This window comes from Pan paniscus, chromosome 11 (assembly GCF_029289425.2).
Source record: "Pan paniscus chromosome 11, NHGRI_mPanPan1-v2.0_pri, whole genome shotgun sequence".
Taxonomy (NCBI): domain Eukaryota; kingdom Metazoa; phylum Chordata; class Mammalia; order Primates; family Hominidae; genus Pan; species Pan paniscus.
In genome coordinates this window covers 94,432,423-94,439,020 of record NC_073260.2, presented here as the reverse complement: position 1 = coordinate 94,439,020, position 6,598 = coordinate 94,432,423, and the positions used below count along the sequence as shown (strand labels likewise).

Here is a 6,598-nt window from a genome sequence, read left to right as displayed (position 1 = left end):
GAAGTCACTATGGTAATGAATGACTGCATCTAGGAAATGTAAAATGAAAATAGTCCATCGAAAGAACTGTGAACAATATTTAACACACATGTTCAAGAAGTGGAGCCCCCCAAAAAAAGACATTAAAAAAGAAGAAACCAAAAAAATGTGAATTGACAACCAGAATTACAGAATGAGTTATGCCAGTGAAGAAGAAAGTTTGACGAAGAAATGATAAAAATTCTTAGATGCTAGCACAATCAAGGAAGGGTATCACTGAGAACACTTTATTGATTGTAGTAATGAAGAAGCCACTGATGCTTTCTGAGCAATTTGAGTTTAGTGCTGTAAATCACATTCTAATAGTTTAAGCGTGAATGAGCGGTGAAGACATGCAGAGAGCAAATACATGCTATTCTTTCATGATGACGGTGAAGAAGAGGAGCTAGCTAGTTAATGGAGTAGTTGAGAACAGTAGGGTGTTCAAAGACTTCCTTTATGGTGAGAGAGGCTCAAGTGTATTTAAAGAATCACGGGAGTGATTTTCCAGAGAGGGAAAGATGAATAGTGTACAGAAAAGTGAGTGAGGGTCCAGAGAAGACTCTTGTCTGTGGATGAGACACAGAAGCACAAGTGGAGACCATTGCTTTCAACAGGTCTAAGAAACTATTCTGTTGCAACCAAAAGAAACAAGAAAATAAAAAATGGTTGTGTAGATATGTTTGCAGATTGAAAATAAATTTGAGGAAGTTACCATTCAGTGATTTTGTTATTCTGTAAAGTTAGAGAAAAGATAGCTTTATGAAATTGTTTGCATCTATATTTTAACTTACCTATTCTTTCTCAAATATAAACATAATTTATGAGACACTGTAAGTTACAGTCCTTTTTGCTTCTTTATTTAGCTTTGATCTCTGTATACTTGAGAGAGCATGAAAAATGAAAAACCGCTAGGCAAACATGCAGGTGAATGAAGTCTAGCCTAGAGCTCTCTAAGGCACTAACTTTCTTACTATAAACAAAATCTTAAAATTTCTGAGCCTCTTTTATTATTTGTAAAATGAAGTACTGGAGATAATGTTCTATATATGGTGCTCTTTAGCACAACATATTTTTGACCTCATTTCACTTTTAATCTTAGAATCCAGTAGGTCAAACTTGTCAACTAAAATACCTACAGTTTCACTTGTGATGGTAGTAATACATACAGATTGTTGTTCTGATTAGCCACTTATTTCCATGTGAAGAATTCCTGTTGATAGAAGTTAATATCTATCATCTGTCGGGGTTTTTATAGCATATTGAAAGTTAAATAAAATGTAGAAAAACACAAAGCTTTTCCTCAAGTTTAATGATAAGTTGTTGAAAAACACTTCAATAACAATGACCACAGCAAGAATCATGTTATTTCTCCTGTTATTGTAATTGTGAACTACAACTGTAAGCTGTATAAATGGCAAAGTCAAGATGTGGAAAAGAGCACAAGACTTCTCACTGACATCAAAGCATATGATACACAATTCAAAGAAAATTATTTATTTCACTGCATCTCATTCAATGCATGCAGATATCATGATATATATTTCCATAATTGAGAGAATAAAAATAAATTTTAAACATAAAAGATAAAGATTTACATGTTAGAGTGAAAAATTAGTTTCTCACTTCAACTTATTGTTAAGAAAAGATATTTTTTCAATTTATTTAATCTTAAAATGTGAGAAAGGCCTCATGCCCAGTGTGCACTCAGGAAAAAATGAAACAAAATCAAAGAATAGAAAATAGGATGTAACAAGAAACTTTTTTCTCTTGATTCTTTTCATGTCAAAGGGCCAGAAAGCTAGAAAGTTATTGTTTGAAAATATACTTTGTAGTAGGAAATATCGTAGCTTGTTATAAAGTGTAAGTCTTATATTAGTAAGAGTTCCATAACAATTGTATGGCAAATCCTCTTGATAATAAGATTCTCACTTTCTATTTCTATACAAACAATTCTGAGATCATCTCTAAATGTACTTGTCTCTGAGAATGTTTTTGAAGACAAAAAATATGAGACAAGTGTATGACCAGAAAATAAAAAACAATGTAAACTTTAGTTGATTTATTAATTTCTATTTTTTTTACATGATTTGAGATGGCCAGGTCTACTTCTATATTACTAGACAAGTGTATTTCCTCTAGTACTTTTTTTTCTTTTTACATCGGAAGGATAATATGCCGATGTCATAAAATGTTTGAGGGAGATACGTCTCACACACAAATGTGAAAACCTAATCTTCACACTTATGAACTACAAAAGGATCCTCCTCCAGTCCTTTAGTCATGGTTATTTACACATCTTTTTCATTAATTTAGAAGTGACCATCACATTGTAAATTTAAATCTCAATGGAATGAGGAAAGAAAGAGCAGGTTAACTTTAAATAAGACAGAAAAGAAATACCAAGAACCTAACCATGTCAGTCCTGGCTCCTGCCTGCTCACATCTGCATAGGCAACTATCACAGGTCCATTGTCTAAGCACATGCTGGCTTCACCCAACATGAAGCAACCTAAACCCCAACTGCCGTAAGTAATTTTCTTGGAATTTCTCAATTTCCCTTGTGTTATGTTGATAACTCATGACCCTGAGGATTTTTTCTCACTCTTCTTATGTAGACTAAGGGTCTGTGTTAGTCTGGGAGGGAAGGGAACTGTTAGGACAATGCTTTGAAGTGGCACAACTGTTTCAAATGCTTCTTTAACAATGTCCAGGAAAACTGATTATTTATGATATCTCTCTTTTTCTTTAGTCCTAGAATCTAGACAGAAATTTCTTGATAATAGGAAGAGTCCTCAATATTGTTTTATATAAAAAGCACATATCCATGAAAATCAAATGTTACTAATTTCATACTAAAGACGAGAAACAAAAATATTCATATTCCTATCGTATGCAATTACAGATTCTTGGTAGAATACTCAGTGTGTCATGAATATTCTAGAAAATATAGAAAATATCTCATTTATTAATGAAAAGATGTAGAAAGCATTTTATTTTTTAGTTTATTTACAATGCTATTCCCAGAAATAACAGTCAAATAACACTCACCAGATTTTTGTTAACCTCCACGTTATCTATTGAATGTTTACTTCCCTGCAAAACTCATATGTTGAAATAACCCCAAGTTTCATGGTTTTGAGAGATAGAAACTTACAGATGTAAATTTAGGTCATGAGGGTGGGGTCTTCATGAATGGGATTAATGCTCATATAAAAGAGACCCCAGAAAGCTTTCTTACTCTCTTTCCAGCCTGTGAGAATACAATGAAAGGACAGCAGGCTGTAAGCTGAAAGAGGGTTCTCAACAGAACCTGACTATGATAGCACCGTGATCTTTGGCTTCTAGCTTCCAGAGCTATGAGAAATCAATTAATATTGTTTATAAGCTACTCACTCTATGGTAATTTGTTATAGCAGCCCAAACTAAGACACTTTGCAAGCAATTTTTATACTTCCTACTTGCTTCCATTCTCTGTCTCTATTACACATGTGCATACATTTGCTCCCAATTTAATTTAATACATTATTTTGTAATTATTGTTGCAGTTCCTTCTCAATTAATAAAGTGCACTACACTCCATATTTTTAATGATATAAATAAAAAGCAGCGTCTATATTCTAATAAATAATCATTTAAAATATTCAAAAGAATACCTATTTAAAATCAGATTCTTAATATTTGACACTAAAACATACAATCATGTTAAACAAATACATTTTCAACAGAAAAAAGTTAAAAAATAAATATAAAAACTATAATCTTTATATTTCTAAATCGGTAACAAAATTGGAAATAAGGCACAATATAATATGCACCTGAATACATAAAGACATGCTTGCAATGTAAGTAAGTTTTTGTATTTAATCCTGACTTTAAAACAAAGCACCAATAGATATAGATATGTTTTCATTGCTATTCTTGATTTTGTGAACTTGTTTACTTTGCGGAGGATTCTTTCAGCAGTTAGTAATGTAGTCCTCTTGAGAAATGTTCTAGATAGGTTGCCTTAGGAAGTACTTAGTTTTATTGAATAATATGTCAGTGCCAGATATCTCTTATAAGAAACTTGATTTCTCTGGGAAATGTGTTCATTTGTGTGGCTTTTAGATAAATCAGTTTGGAAAATGGTCAGGAGGCATTTCAGCTCTTTTTCATTGCTTTTCTAAAAAGTAATATGGGCATTGTCACAATTTTACTGGGAACTCTAGATGAATTAGAGTTGTGAAGGTTACTGAAAACAAACTCTAAATTCCTTATAAACTATAGGAAGAAACACTGAAAACCAATAAAATATTCAGCAAATATAAAATAATAAAATAATTTCTAAAATAAACTAATACAACAGGAGAGTGACTAGAACTAAAATGCAGGTTTTGAGTACCAATAAAGTGTTTCAATAATCTAGAAAGATACTTATCTAACATCCATTCTCAGCTACATACTCCCCAACAAAGTCAGAAACAAATACACCAGCCCATCTCTCTGGGAGTTAAAATGAGAGGACAGGTGATTTTATAAACCTGCTGGCAGTTCCTCACCAGCAACGGAACAAAGTTGGATGGAGAATAACTTTGACGAGCTGAGAGAAGAAGGCTTCAGACGATCAAATTACTCTGAGCTTCGGGAGGACATTCAAACCAAAGGCAAAGAAGTTGAAAACTTTGAAAAAAATTTAGAAGAATGTATAACTAGAATAACCAATACAGAGAAGTGCTTAAAGGAGCTGATGGAGCTGAAAACCAAGGCTCGAGGACTATGTGAAGAATGCAGAAGCCTCAGGAGCTGATGCGATCAACTGGAAGAAAGGGTATCAGCGATGGAAGATGAAATGAATGAAATGAAGCGAGAAGGGAAGTACTCTCCTTTACTTTTAAGGTCAACCGATTATAAATGTTTACCACATCTACAGAATACCTTCACAGCAACATCAAGATCCATGTTTGATCAAATTACTGGGTAATATATCCTGGCCAAGTTTATACATAAAACTGTCATATTTGCCATATAGGCTTTCTTAAATTTACTTTATTGAAAGTTGTAATAAGGAATCTCAGATTAGGCTTTGAAAAGCCTCTTGAAGCTAGAAAGACAAGCCAAAAATTTACCACAAGATAATGCATATAGTTGCTATAAATGTGGGAAAATTCCTTTCTTTCTGAAGTTCCCAAAATATCACAAGGTTACTAGACCTTCCAAGAATTATTTTCATAATGCATCCCTAAGACTTGATAGACTATAAGCCAGGTACCAGGGAAGTTATCCCAAGAGAGTTTTGTAAGCATTGCCTCCATAAAATTGGACTTAGTTCCTTAGAAGTGTGTTGTAATATCAAAATAAATGAACATCATTCTCAAATATGATATTTCAGGCAAGGCCTTGGCTGTAAAACCAAAGTTATCAAGTATGTGTTTGTATTAAGGTGGATAGATGCGAATTAAAGCTATGCGAATAACTATATTGCCCCGACAACAAGAATATTCAATAAGAACTTCTAAATTCTGGAGGGCTCAGGTAGAAGAAAAGATAGCCATTATTAAATATTTTGTCTTCAGCTTACAAAAGCATACTCCACTAAATTATTATAAGTTATATTTACTTATAAAAAAGATGAAATGTTTGATAACATACTCAGAAAATAGTATCTTAAAACAGCAGCAATATTCCAAACAATACCCATGATCATCTTTTATCAGTTAATTTTGTCCTATGTAATTAATTTTTGTTCCAACTGATATTGAGTTAACATTCTGATGAATCCATTTTTTTCTCTACTAGAAATGTAAAAATCCTGATTTAGTTCACTGGTGTAGTCTCAAAATTGCTTAAATAATACCATCATAGGCCTGTACCCCCAAATACCTGATATAGTGCTTTTCTACAGGTCTCTGAGATAGTCCTTGTCTGTTGCAGATAAAGCACTCTCAAATGTAACTGATGCAGAGCTTTTAGGGAAACATCATAATGAAACAAAAAAGTCGATTACAAAAATCATGAAATGGCTGTAGTTAAATTGGTAATTTTTTTTTTTTTTTTGAGATGGAGTCTCGCTCTGTCACCCAGGCTGGAATGTCCTGGCCTGATCTGGGTTCAAGGCAACCTCTGCCTCCAAGGTTCAAGCAATTCTCCTGCCTCAGCTTCCAGATTAGCTGGGGCTAGAGGCATGTGCCACCACACCCAGCTAATTTTTGTATTTTCAGTAGAGATAAGATTTCACCATGTTGGCCAGGCTGGTGTCAAACTCCCTACCTCAAGTGATCTGCTCGCCTTGGCCTCCCAAACTACGGAGATTACAGGCATGATCCACTGTGCCCAGCCCCAAATTAGTAATTTTCTACAGCAAAAGATGCAATGAGAGCTTATTATGAGAATAACGTAACTGACACCAAAGTTTTAGATAAAAATCTATAAATAATAATGTATTCCATTTTCAAAGAAGAGTAGATATAAGTGGCTTATAAAATAAACATAATTTACAGAAAAAACTGCATATAATAATCCTGATATAATATCTCATAAATACATTAGGCATATTTTTAGAATATACTAAGAAAGTATCAATGTTATATAGCAAAGAGAT

General features: G+C 33.2%; 1 non-coding gene across 1 annotated transcript; it reads right to left on the bottom strand.

Annotated features, from left to right (window-relative positions):
- Positions 1 to 2,178: 2,178 nt before the first annotated feature.
- LOC112440920 (small nucleolar RNA U13) lies at positions 2,179 to 2,281 on the bottom strand. The gene has a single exon (XR_003028908.2). It is a non-coding gene; the product is annotated as a small nucleolar RNA U13 (small nucleolar RNA).
- Between the last annotated feature and the right edge of the window lie 4,317 nt (positions 2,282 to 6,598).